A 13551-nucleotide genomic window follows, 5' to 3' on the forward strand; every position below is an offset into this window, starting at 1 on the left:
TCTTTCCATCTACCTTAGCTAATCATCTCTACAATACACACAAGCCAGCATAATCTGACTTCTTTAGTTGAATTTTTTTGTCTTCATTTTCCTTTCTTTTAGCAGAAATGCTTGAGAGATCAATGAGGTTATTGTGCCTGGTGTATTGCTTAATTCCCCAGCTTCCTGTTGTGGTGGGATCTAGCAGGAAACTTGAAGAAATCCAAAGAACGGCCAAATCTCTGCTCATACTCCAGAGTCCTACCCTGCCTGTGGAACAGGGAAGGTTGAACAATGTGTTGCCTTAAAAGATTAAGTATCTTTTAATTACTGTATGTTTTTTTTCCAATGGACGTAATGCTGGGATTCACTTTAGCATCGCTGGGTGCTCTTGTTTTCCTTTTCTACTTCAGCAATGCCAAGTAAAAAAAAAGGGAAAAAGAAAAAAAGAAAAAAAAAAGATAAATACTCATTAAGAAGGAAATTGGATTGTTTATGATTTTAATCATTGTAACATTTGACACAATTGCACATCATTGCACAATTTGACCAGCTAGCCTAAATTCGGTGTGTTTATTCTTAACATTCAAAATGTTACATTGATAATTTAAACAATTGCAGGGGATGCACTGTTGTATTGACCTTGCAAGTGTTATTAAACATAGTAAATGCAGTATTTGCTTGCTAAAATTGAAAGGTTAGCAGCTCAGTCTCTTGGTGCTTCATATGGTAATCATTGGGAAAGCAGCTCTTCTTTAATGTAGCTGTCAGGCTGATGGGTTACAGAAGAAACAGATTCCCAGCTATGCAACGGCTAGGAATCAGTAAAAGATCAAATGACCCAGTTTCATCAGACCATCAAAGAGTGAGACTTGAATTCCCCGAATTCAATTCATTCTTTTTTCTGTTTGCTCACTTAGGCTGGTCCTAACCACAGGTTCATCATAAATTTGTAATTAACTCTTGAGCTATTACTCATTCTAGGATGGCACTGAACATCAAGTAGCTGTCACTTATAAGGCAGCAGAGACTTGAATAGAAATGCAACTGCCTTTTTTTGAGAAATGCTTTGGGTTTATTAAGAACACTTTGACAGGAGATACAATTCTCTGTAAGTGAAGATAGCAACTGATTCTGGCATTTTCCTGATGGGAGCTTTTCCAGGGGTATTTGATGTAAGCAAATATCTCTGAAAATTGGCAGTGGATGCAGTTGGATCTTGTCCGAAGCCTTGTCTGAAAAAGACACTTGCGTGTGTGCCACAGTTTAGATCAGACTGTACAACTTCATTGATTCCTGACCCTGTGGCCTTGTCTGTAACAGCCTCCACTGCTCTGACCCATCTGCGTTTTCAGCATGCTGAGATACCAGGGATCCCCTGCAGAGATGCCCCCTTTCTGCTGCCTGGTATGGGCAGGCACATTGGCCAGGGGGAGAAGCAAGAACCCCAGAAGGAGCAAGGCCTTTCAGTTTTTGAGTTCTTATTCCAAAAGTCTTTTGAGTCAGCAGCTGTGGGCCCTTCTCAGCTCTGGAAGGAATGCCAGATCAGTGCAGTGAGCGAACAAGGTGTGTGTGGGGGTGGCTGCTTCTCTGTCACTTGTGAGAAGCTTTATTCTAAAAAATGCCTCTCTCTGCTGTCATCGTTACCAGTGTAACAGAGATCTGAATGCTCCAGTGAAGCTGGTAATGGTTACGGAGGCTTCCTTGTCCACGGCCACTGGTCCAGCTAAACCAGCCGAGGTCATTGGTGCCCAGAAGCTGTAAGCCTGTTAGCATAGCCTGATGGATGGTGTGAATGTGCCTGAGCCTCATTGCTAGCAAAAAACTGTCATGCATAGAAGTTTGGACCAAAGCCCTGTGTATATGAGGAAAATCATTAACACACAATGAGCAGCTATGCAGTTATAATGTGAATTACTTCTTCATTGTAATCTCCAATTTATTTTACAGTGTTTTTACTATTTCTTTTTTACATTCTCTCTTTTTATATATATATATATATATTGGAGTCTCATACTGGCCATTTTCACTTCACTTATATTTAATTCCACCCCTTTGCTCATTAGTTCTGCAGTCTACAAAGTGTTGGCGGTGGTCAGTTTGCTCAGCAGGTGGGCAGGCAACCTGGCTCCTGATCTTGGCTCTGCCCCTTGGCAAACAGGTTCCTCCACTCCACTCCATGCCTTTCTTCCCCACAGAAGGAAACTCAGAGGTGAAGAACAACTTACTGCATTCAGCTGCATCTACCAGTGCCACTTGCTAAAGGAAAACACAAACAAAAACAAGTATTGTATTCCATATGATCCTTGAAGTATGCACAAGTTAATTAAATTCAGTAAGCCTCTTCGTTTTGCTTTCCTGAATTAGACCTAAACGTTGAGTCATCACTGATGTACACATCCAAACTGCTATAGACATCTCAGCCTTTGAGTTATAAAGAGTCTGAAATGATCTCGATTCTTCATTTAACAGCTGTGATATGCAAGCAGCGAGTCCTGGTAACTTGCAGAACAGATCTGAGCAAGCACTGCAGACAGTGTCCTCCCTCTCTACCTTTCAGCATTCTTGTATCCTCTACTCTCCTTGCCCAATTTAATTTGTTTAACAGGGTGCAGTACTTTATTAGGAGTGTAGTTGTATCATTTGATACTATTACATTTGTCTTTTAAAGCTGCTGCAGTTGACAATAGAAGTACTGTAGTTTCTCTGACTAGAGCACAGTGCCATACGTATACATGTGTGTGTGTGTGACATCTGAAGGCTCGCTGCTCTGCAGCCTGTAATTACCAACTGTGTTCAATGGCACAGTACTGCAGTTATGTACAGTAGGGTTCGGCTGTGTCAATGCACTCATTTATTGGTGGTATTGTGTGAGTATGTCTGCTGATAAATATCACACCTGTTATTTTCCAAGGTGCTGGATGATGGGGAATGCAAGAATCTTTCATTATAAATGTAAAAATGAGTTTGATTTGGTTGTGATTGGAAACTAGCTGCTATTTGTAAGAATTTCTGGAGCTCATTAATGAACATGATTGTGCTCCTTCAGCTTCCTGTCTGCTTCTGCAGCAAGGCCAAACAATCTCTGACCAGCCTGAACAAATTAATAGTTTAAAACTTCTTTCTTCTTACTTCCACACGCCTTTACTCCCCATGTCAGTTACTCAGTGTTGTATCAAGCTACGTTTCATGGCTGTTCTCCTTTTCTGTTTCCATTCATTCCACTTTACACCTGGATACATTAGTAACATACATTGCACTCTCTGCTTTTTGTAGTAACTGTAATCTCACAAAAAAAGTGACCACCTGCTGTCTGTGTGCAGCAAACTGGGCCTGGTTTGTTCCCTGTAGCACACGCTGTAAAATCCTTGAGGTATTATGCTGAGTATATGGTCATTTCCAGAGCAGGTCTAGGAAATGCCATTTATAACAGCCACAAGAAGAACTTTTTGGCTGTAAAAAGTAGGAGATATTTCAATCTGAGACTTAAAAAGGGATCTTCATTGTTTCTGCCCCTCCCATCTGTTGTTCTCTGCAGCTGAAAATGGGGCAGAAAGCCAACACCGTGACATTTGAGCAGACAGCAGTTTATGGAAGCGTCTATTACAATTCCACACCCACACCCTTGGTCGATTGGAGCCTTTTCCCCGGCCATTTCAAGTGAAGTTGCTGCCAGAGCTACAGCTGACTGGGACTTCATCTCGAGGCTGGGATTTGTCGTTCATACTGAGACTTGTTTGTGTATGTTTCTCATGCACATTGTCCTTCCCCTGCTTGCCTGCTCCTCTCCCCATCCAGGAAGAAAACAAAAGTATTTCCAGAATTGGCTGTAAAATTTTCTCAGCCCTCGTGTGCCATTGTTACAAGTGGGCTGGACTGTGGGCTCAGAGAAGAGGCAGAAGCATGAGGATTAATGTGAGCTCTGCTTTCTGCCCCTCTCAGTGATCTCAAGCATTTGTGAGATACCTCAGAAATTCCAGGAAACACATGAAACCTGCTGGTGCTCTCACAACTGGTCTTCAAAGGGAACAGTAGCATCTGAGCGGCTTTTCCAGCCCATTTGGTGTATTCTTATGTTTTGGTGTTCTTTTATACTGTGCACTTTCAGTAGTTGAACAATTATCCTGCATCACTGTGTAATCCTGCCTAATAGAGCAATTAAACATTATCAGCAAAACAAGTGAGCTTTCAGGCCCCTGGCTCCCCATAAGTTTTTAAGGAAAAATGAATTGAGCTGGATGAACAGAGTGAATGACTGGATGGGGTTGATCACCATTCTAGTTCCTAGATCTGAAGGGGAAGATGGAAATGCGAGGGGAAAAAAGAGGTGGGTTTGCATATCTCACCTGAATGAATGTGGATTGCAGAAGTGCTGCCCACGATAAACAAAGAACGAGGACAAAACAAAAGACAAGAAGCATTCCTCCTGTGGGAGGGTTCTGATTGAGCCAATGCAAAGAACTCTGATGAAAGAAAAACAGTGTTGCTACTGTGGAGGTGTCAAAGTGAATTGCTATGTGAGTACATTAAATTTCAAGTCTAGCAACTTAGTTTTTCTTTAGTTTACTGAAGGCTCCTGTGATTCATTCATGCCAATGAGGGGATTCCCTCTGGATCTTTTTGTCTCTGGGCTACCTGCATTTTTTCCCTTGCCTTCTGAAGTATGATTACTTATTGTATGGGATTACTTCTTGTATGTCCTGAAGTGGTTTGGGAAGGAATTAGATAATGGGCTGATGAAAGGTGGGGACTTTCTGGAACATGGAAAGTACCACAATAATAATGAACTCTGCCTTCTTCTGGAGCTGAGAAAAGCATGCATAGACTTTGGTTGTACTTTCAGCCATTTAGATTGTGTACGTGCCTGCCTGTCTTTACATCTTTTGGGCTCAGGCCCTGCCAAGACTGGGGTGTTTTTGAGAAAATACCTCATTGCTTCCTAATAGCAGATCACTGCTCTAGCTCACAGTGTTCATAACAAATCCATGCAGAGGGTGGTGAGGGTGTGCTGGAGCTGCCTGGGCAGAGGTTTTCAGTTAGAGCTGAGTCAGCACAGCATTCAGCAGGTTCCCTTCCTCTGCCTTCCCATCTGGGATGGCTCCAACTCACCAGGCAGGAATCCCAGCAGTGGGGACCTCCAGAAGGATTTAATCTATCAGAAAACGAATTGCTGTGCTGGCTGCATTCACTCATAATTCAAAGAGAGCACGATAGAGAAACTGATCTGGAGATTGATTTTGAGAACTCATCTGGCGCTGTAGCTCAGTATTTCTTGATCACTGCAGAAAAAAACGGATTCTAAAATAATATAAAGTACATTGCTGAACTGGCATAAGAAAATCTCCATTAAGGTATCACTGATTTTGCAGAGTAGGATTCAGCATCTGAAAGCAATGATTAGAAACAAATACGGTCAAAAAGTAGTTGTAAAATATTGCCACTAGCAGGACTCACAGCTTCCTTCTGCAAAGACAGAATGGGTGAGAATTTGACAGAAAGACATAATTCCTTTTATTTGTCTGAGAAAGGAGATTCCTTCCTGCACAGAGCTTTGCTATAAGCCATGGACCATCACAGCTGCAGCAGTGCTGCTCCTGCGAGACGGAGTTCCCTGCTGAGAGCCGTGTCCTGTGCGCTTCGTTTTCCCATCTGCTAAGAAACTTCCCTGTCTCCCAAGTGAGTCATGAGGATAAATTATGTAATTTTTTTTTAATATAAAATGTTTTAATTTGCTCCTCTGGAAGGGCACAGACTGCTAATTTCATAATATGCCGCTACCTAAATACCAGCTGAACGTTTCTGGGGCTTTGTTTATTGCCTGTGATTTTCCAGAGCTGCTCCAAAAGAGAAGATGAGAAACGATATGTCCATTCAGGGACCATATCTTGTCAGCAATCACTGCTCAGAGAGACAGAGATTGAATTAAGAAGAATGTAAGGGAACAAGCTCAGATTAAGGACTGTCTTTGTGCCCATATGCTCCTTTTATGAGGAGATGAGCTACTTCTACAGCATTACAGCGACTGAAACAAGATGATTTTTCCTCCTTGGCTATAGCACAACAAACCCAAACCTGCCCCGTGTTGATTTTTTTCCACGTTATCACTCATTAAATGCAAAGAAAACGTATTGCTGAGCGACAGCTGTCCTTTGGTACGTGGGACACAGGTGTGTGGCAGCGGAGGGAAGCAGAACACGGACCTTGTGTCCAAGGCAAAGCTGAGATGTTTGAGTCAGCTCAGGGATGTGCATAATGGCTTTAAACATCAGGGCAGCCTGATGTCACATCAATGGCCACAGGTGTATGAGGTATACGGGGTTTGAATATCCACTTGTACGCATCACAACCACCCTTCTTAGGACCAGGCCCTTCACCAGAGGGTGGTGGGCATGGAACAGGCACCGGGGCAGCGGAGCTCAAGGAGCCTTTGGACACTGCTCCTGGGCGCAGGGTTGGGGTGGTGCAGCGTGGAGCCGGGAGCTGCAGTGCCTTCAGCTCGGCATGCTGTGTGTTCTGTGACATGATAGTCCACATCCACAGCCCTGAGCTCCGCCTGGGCCCCCCGCCCCTCTAGGCCACCTCCGGGGTGGCGCTGTGTCTTTAAGCGCTCTGACGTCAGCGAGGCGCCGCCATGGTAACGGCCCGTCACGTTGCCCGTGTCCATGCGGGAGGGGGAGGAGCTCCTCCCGCCGCGACCCAGCGCCATGGAGGCGGCTCGGTGACACCCTGGCGGATCCGCCGCCCGGCCACCAGGTACCGGCCGGCTGAGCACGGCCCGGGGCGGCGGGAGGCCGAGCCCCGGGGATGGGCGGGCGGAGCGCGGCCGGTGGGGCGGCGTCGCGCGTCCCTCGGGGCCGTGAGGGCGGCGGCGGGGCGGCCTGAGGGGAGCCCTGAGGGGAGACGCTTGGCAGAGCGGGGTACGGGACGGCGGCGGCCGCAGGGCGCTCCCCGCTTCGGGCGGCGCCGCCCGGGTTCGGCTCGGCCTGCTGTGCCCGCGGGGAGGGGCCCCTCGAGGAAGGGCCGGGGGAAGCCCCTCGGCCGCCCCGGGAGCTGCCCTCGGCCGCCGCGCCCCGCCCCTACCGGGCGGCCCCAAACCGAGGGCGGGGGGAGGATGGGCGGCACCACCCGCCGCAGCGCCGGGGGGAGGAGGCGGCGATCGGCGGGGAGAGCGCAGCCGGGAGGAGCGGGGACACCGAGCTGAGGCGGGCGGCGCCGCCACTGCGGCCCCAACCCGGCCCGCAGCGCCGCGGGCACAAGGTACCGGGCGGAAGGGCCGGGGGTGGGAGCCGAGCCTGGATCCGCAGCGCCGTCACACCCCGCTGGCGGGGCAGGGCGGGGTCCCTGTGCGGAGCGGCGCTCGGAGCGGCTCGGTGTGGGGCGGGGAGGAAAAGCCGTGTCTAACGCTTGGTGCCTGGAGCCGCCCGCTCCGCATCGGGGCCCCCGGGGGCGGCGGGGAGGCGCCTGATGTCCGGGAGCCGTCCCGGGCTGCCGGCACTACGGGGCACTACGGCTCCATCACCGCCGGCACCGGCTGCGCTCAGGGAATGCGGCACCGCAGCAACAGGCAGCTCCGGGCTGATTATCCACTGCGGGAACAAGGGCACAGTTCTCTCTCTCTCTCTCTCCTTTACTTACATTCCCGTTCTGCTGTCTGCCACTTGTTTGGGTTTTTTTCCTACCGGCGCTCTGTGCAATCATCGTGGGATAACGGGGCTGAGGTTGGCGTGCAGTGGCGGAGCCCTGTCTGGAGGTGCTTCGTCTGTAAGAAAAATGCACCGTCATGAGGTGCTGTGGTGACACTCGCGAGGCAGCAGTGCTGCTTTCTTCCATCAGATTTTACTTCTTTTTGCACTATGTGCTTTTTCTGAACGCACTTAGCACTGAGCTGATCTATGCAGCAGCAAAGCTAAAAAGGAGTTGAGGAGAAAACAGCTTGGAGTTCAATCTGTTTATATGTAGTGCACAGGGCTTCCTCTCCTCACCTGCAGTGTTACCACGGGAGGTTTTGGAGTGTCTGCCTCAATGCCCCGTGCTTCCCTGATGTGGATATTGCACCTGGGTGTATCAGTAGCTCAAGTAGCTGCTGGGGGGTGTGGTGGGGATATGGGGGTGTGGATGTGCAGTGGAAACCTCACCCAGCGCTCTGACTGCTGGTAGGAAAAGGGGGAGGGATGTGGAAGGTGGTCACTGATCCGATAATCACTTGGCAGGTACAACAGGTAGAACTGTTAGTTACAGCCGGGGGAACTCTGAGGTAATGTTAAGAATAACTTGAAAATGCCACAGAATTTATGAATATAAGATCTTGAAGATAAAATAAGAAATAAAAACAGGAAAAAAACCCCAATGCAGTGTGTTGTAAATCTTTCTCAGTTACTGTTTTCTCTGCCTCAGTCATAAATTAAGGCTGTGTTGCTAAGGGCAGCTTTGTTTGATGTATTGTTTCTAATCTCAGGAGTCACGTTAGAAAATATCATCAGTCCAGTAAGAAATTCAGAATCCATGAGCCTTGTCGGGCAGCTCTTGCTTGTGGTATGTTGGTGCTTATGGGCAATGATGGTGCTGGGATCCTTCATTGTATTTAATCTTGTCAGAAAATATAAATCCATGGGTTAATGCCATTTCTGAGTGCCTTCAATTCGCCTTTTAGAAGATATGGGCAGTATTGCTAACCCAAATTATTCTCCCCTTTAATTGGATGCAGAGCTGTCACTTCGTCTTCTGGAGTGTGAAGTTAAGTTTGTTGTTGTGTCCTTCTATAAAACTTCTGTGTTTTGTAATCCAGTCTTTTGTAATAGAATTTGTGTGGAAGATACTGAACAGAGCTGAAGCAGACAGTCATGGAAAGCACGAACATACGCTGCTCTCATAAGGTTGTGGTTTGATTATCTGAAGGAGCTCACAGAGCTTTCTAGATAACAAGAGGCACTGCCAGACAAAGCTGCAGCTTCTCAAATTAAAACATCTACTCTTGAGGATTGCTCTGCTGTGCTCGGCAGCGTGCAGACAGTGACGTGTTCCATGTTTGAAGAGAGCCTGAAATGAAAGACCAAGAGCTGAACCTCTCAATGTTTGAATGGATCTCAGCTTGGATGCTGTCTGCGATACCCGATGCTCTGATTCGTCTGAATTGCTGTGGTTAGTCTGGAGAACACTATAAAGATGAGCAAGAGTTGACCTGAAGGTTTAATTAAATATATATATGTAGTTGGCCATAGTTATGTCAGTGAAGACAGTCTCACTTCCTTTAAGATGTCTCAGCTTCCCAGTGTGCCAAACGCTGACGTAGAGCAAATCCAGTTCTGATTCAGTTACTCTTATGTCTTGCAGTGTTACCATATGAAGGGACTTCATCTGGGGAGGAGAGGGAGAAGTACCCAACAGTAACATTAGTTGGTTTGAAGGTAGAATAGGTTTGCCAGCCTCTGGAATCTGTGGTTTTCCCCTCCTCATTATTTACGTTGGATCTTAGACAAATATTAATCATGTGGACCTTCAATATAAGCCAAGTCTTTGAGTCATGCTGAATGCTGCTGTTCAGAAACACTGTTAAAAGAGCTGAGTAATGGTAGGATTTAAATGATATCTGTATGATTCTCATCTTTACATGAGGAGGGAAACAGCATCCTCAGTCCTAGTATTTATTGGATGTGTTTCTCATATGGGGTTGAAGGTGTTGGAGTTACTTTGTGACTGGTGTGGTATCTTTGGGAAGAGCAGCTGACCTCATTGCTCACTGCTCTGTGCACGAGGGTTCTGCCAGTGAGACTGCATTCCCTGCACTGCTGCCCTGAAGAGCCAGAGTTGTGTACATTGGACGTTGTACCCTGAGGCACTTTGTGCTGGGATGCTCATTTTGAAACCAAGGGATGAAAAAATCACAGAATTTGCTCCTTCGGGGAAGTACTGTGAGAGTTACGGCCAGACGTGTGGAGGCCTCTTGGCACTTGGATGTCGTGATGCCCTGAAGTGAGAGCTGTGCTCCCCTGCCCCATCAGTACTGCTTTTGAGCTCGGGCAGAGCAGGTTGAGGGTAACCTGATGGATAAGGAACCTTTGAATAGCTTTTCTGCTGCCCTCTATTTTTCTTTTCTACCGCACTAATTGCTTCTAATGTAAATGATATGTGTCAATTTCTGTTTGGATCAAAATTGAAATGCAGTTTTTGATGGAGTTGCCCTCATCTGAAGTCATGCATTAAAACTGAAGATGCTTATTCAAAACATTCCAGAATCATAGAATCACAAGGTTGGAAAGGACCTACAAGATCATCTAGTCCAACTGTCCTCCTATCACCATTACTACCCACTAAGCTACTAAACCATATCTCCTATATAGTTATAACCATATAATACTGTTAAAACGCATTTAGTATTTAAAGTCAATCTAACTGAAATAAATCATATTTGATGTGAGTCTCTTAAATGTGTTTAAGTACCTCTTGTGGCTGATGCTTGTGGGGCAGGAATCTTCTTTGCAGTTACTCTTTTTAGATTCTTTTAGTACATAGTGCCTGAATGAAGGAAAACAAACCCTACCAATCTAAATCATGCAGAATGAGGTGGTCCGGAAGTAAAGCTCCTGTTTTGGGCACTACAAACACGATTTCAGTCTCCAAGGTACGTAACAGAGAAGGGGAAACTCTTTCATCTAAGAAGCAGCTTAAAAGAGGGAGCTGAATTATTTTTAGTACGGTACAAGTCCAATAAAAGCACTTTAAATGACTGAATAACTGTGTGAGCTCTTCAGTGCTGCTCCCCAGATGTTGATAAGCACCTACTTGGGTAGGGCAGGTCGCTGGGACAGGAAGTCATTTGGAACTTCTTTTTTCCTGTCGTCTGTTTTGTTACAAATGCTGGTAGGCATCAAAAGTAAAATGTATTTAAAGATGCAAGAAAGAAAGGGAAAATGGCTTGTGCCAGTGGTGGTAATTCAGAAGCTTGAGCAATTTGCAGCTCGGTCTCTGCAGTAACAGTGCAGCCCTGGTTTGCAGACTTTCCTGGTGACTATGTCAAAAGGACGAACAAAGTGCTGAGGTCCTCAGCAAACAGTTGAGTTGTTTGGGGGTTGCAGTGGCGTTGCTAACGTTTGCTTTTTCATCAAGTCTGATAACGTTTTGCATTGTGCTCAGCTTCTGGAGCTGGCAACTTCAGGACATTGAGCTATTTCTACTCATCTTTCAACCACAAATGCTGAAGAAAACTCTAAAATGGTGTGTGTGTGTGAATGTTGTGCTTCCTTTTTTTCCTTCCATCCTCTTCTTCTGAAAGCTCCATCCAGGACTGCTTTCCTTCCAACACCCAGTGAGGTAATTTCTAACTTTTGGCAACTGAACTCTATATGTTAACGTTACTTAAATATATTTGTTCTTTTTTTTCTTGCATTTTGAGATAAGATCTCTAAAAATACATCTGGATTTTAAGGCATCATAACAGCATGAAGTGGAATGAGTTGCAAGCTCAATTTACAACTTCCTGTTAGCATAATGCCAGCTTTATGTGGATGGGTTTTTATCTCGTCTGAAAGCTTTCTGCTAGATACAATCAATGTGTTAAAAATATTCTTTCTAGAAAGACAGACGTTACTTTGAGAACTTGGTGATGGTGAAGATAGTAGAGCGGCAGTGATACCCACTGCTTTAGCAGAGCATCTTCCTGAAGCGTTCAGTGTGGTTTGTTTGAAAAGAGGCAGTGCTACATGAGGGACATCAAAAGCAGTTCCCAGCAGGATGAATATCTGAAACTCCATCTCGTCACAAGTGGTGCCTGAGGTGGCTGCGCGATCTCTGCGCTCTTAATCCCTTACATGCGTTAGTAAGGAGGAAAACTGGTGCTTGAACAGTTTTCATTTTCCAATATGGTATTTGTAGTCATTCAGTGGTTCTCCAAAACTGAGCTTTTGGTAGATTTTAAGGCCTATGAGAATAAGTGTCTCTTAAAAATACGTTTATATATATATATATATTTATATATATATATATATATATTCATGTATATATATATATTCATGTATATAAAAACCACTGAAGTAGCCTGAACTCTAGACTGGGAGACAACTTATTTTTTGTGGCTTATAATCGCAAGTAATTGCCCAGAAAATGTATTGTGAACCATAAACAAAATTCAAATCAGATTTGAGGGCAACAGCTTTATCTGATATTTGGGTAATCAGTATAAAAAACAAATGCTTATATTCCCTTGTTTTCTTATGAAGGAGTACAGCTGTATGCTGAATGTTACAGCTGCATAATTGTGTGAGCTGCATAATGCCTCGCTGTAGCTGTGGTACCAAGGGAGCGTGTGTGTAGGGCTGAATGGTGAGGAGGAGGGAAGGGTGCAGAAGACTATGTATAGATAAATGCAGATTTCTTTTTTCCAAGCTGATGGATACGTCTGAAAGGAAGCAATGTGTGTGTGTAGCTGGTAGTGCTGGGTTTTCTGCTCCTGCAGTGTGTGAGAACACTCTACTCTTGAGATCTGTCAGCCAGAAATTATTTCAGTCAAGCTTACAGTCATCTGTGTGGATCAAGGCTCTTCCCTGCAGACACTATTAGTTTCTCTAAATGTCTGTCTTCACCAACTTTAAGCCTAACGTTTGCTGTGTGCTTAGAGCCTGTTATGTGTACTGTGCTGTCTGCGTATGCTTAGAAAACAGGAGGCTGCTGGAGTGGTGCTTTGTGCCTATAGGAACCAGAGCAGACCTTACATCACTTATCGTTATGGCTCTACAGAACCAAAGGGAGTGTGCCACTTCAGTCAGCCTCAGTGCGATATCTCTTAAACACATCTCAAATCAGGCTTGTAGAGGTGGGCTTTAGTACAAGTCGCTTCAAAATGACTTTGGATTGTCCTCTTTGCTATGAAAAGTGTGCTGGGCAAGTTGGTAGAACAGCTTCTGGGGATCGGTGAGTGTTTGAGGAGGCAGCTAAAGCAATATCTTGGTTCGCTGATCTGTGTGTGCCCACCTGTTTTCAAGGAGAATATTGAACTGGAACCATCCGTGTCTCGTTACTTTGGTTTACAAGTTTTCACCTCGCTAAGGTCTTTCTTGCCACCACATACACGTTTTGAACTGCAAAACAGTGGCAGCTCATTCAGCAGGTGAAAGTGCTGTGGTCACTGAGCAAAGTTTTCAGTGGCAATCGTGTTGTCTTTTGTGACAACAATAACCTGAATTTCACATGAAGTTCTGGTTACAAGGAATGTGATTTAAAAAAGAAAAAACAAGAGAAAGAAAGAAAAATCTTTGCTCATATACTGGAACATTTTGACCTGGAACTGAGCAAAATTAACATAAGATGCAGGAATGTTACTTGTAGAAGAATCCCTCTTTTGGACTGTGAAATATTCATGACATTTAAAAATTCCTTCTTGTGTTCTTTCAGTCTTTTGCTTAACACTGAATTTCTTGTTTTTCTAGAATCCAGTGTGTTGGCAAAGACGAGCGAGGGGTTTCGGTATGTTTTACAGATGTACTTGGCTTGGACTTTAAAGATGGATTTTAGGAATGAACTCATGCCTCTGAGCTTACCACACTGATCTAATGGTTTTTAATTATTGTGTGTAACACTACT

At 45.2% G+C, this 13551-nt stretch overlaps 1 protein-coding gene across 3 annotated transcripts in view; it reads left to right on the plus strand.

Annotated features, from left to right (window-relative positions):
• The window catches only part of GNB4 (G protein subunit beta 4), a 49610-nt gene that overhangs the window by 18878 nt on the left and 17181 nt on the right, over positions 1-13551 (plus strand). The window contains exon 1 of one of the 3 annotated variants that reach the window (XM_015871524.1): positions 6602-6732. The exons of 1 other annotated variant lie outside the window; for it this stretch is intronic. The gene's annotated coding sequence lies outside the window, so the exon portion shown is untranslated. Of the gene's footprint in view, positions 1-6601; positions 6733-7109; positions 7237-13551 lie in introns of those variants that run through there. One more of the 3 variants, XM_032446667.1, reaches the window with a different exon arrangement.

The sequence above is a fragment of the Coturnix japonica genome, chromosome 9, assembly GCF_001577835.2.
Source record: "Coturnix japonica isolate 7356 chromosome 9, Coturnix japonica 2.1, whole genome shotgun sequence".
Lineage (NCBI taxonomy): Eukaryota > Metazoa > Chordata > Aves > Galliformes > Phasianidae > Coturnix > Coturnix japonica.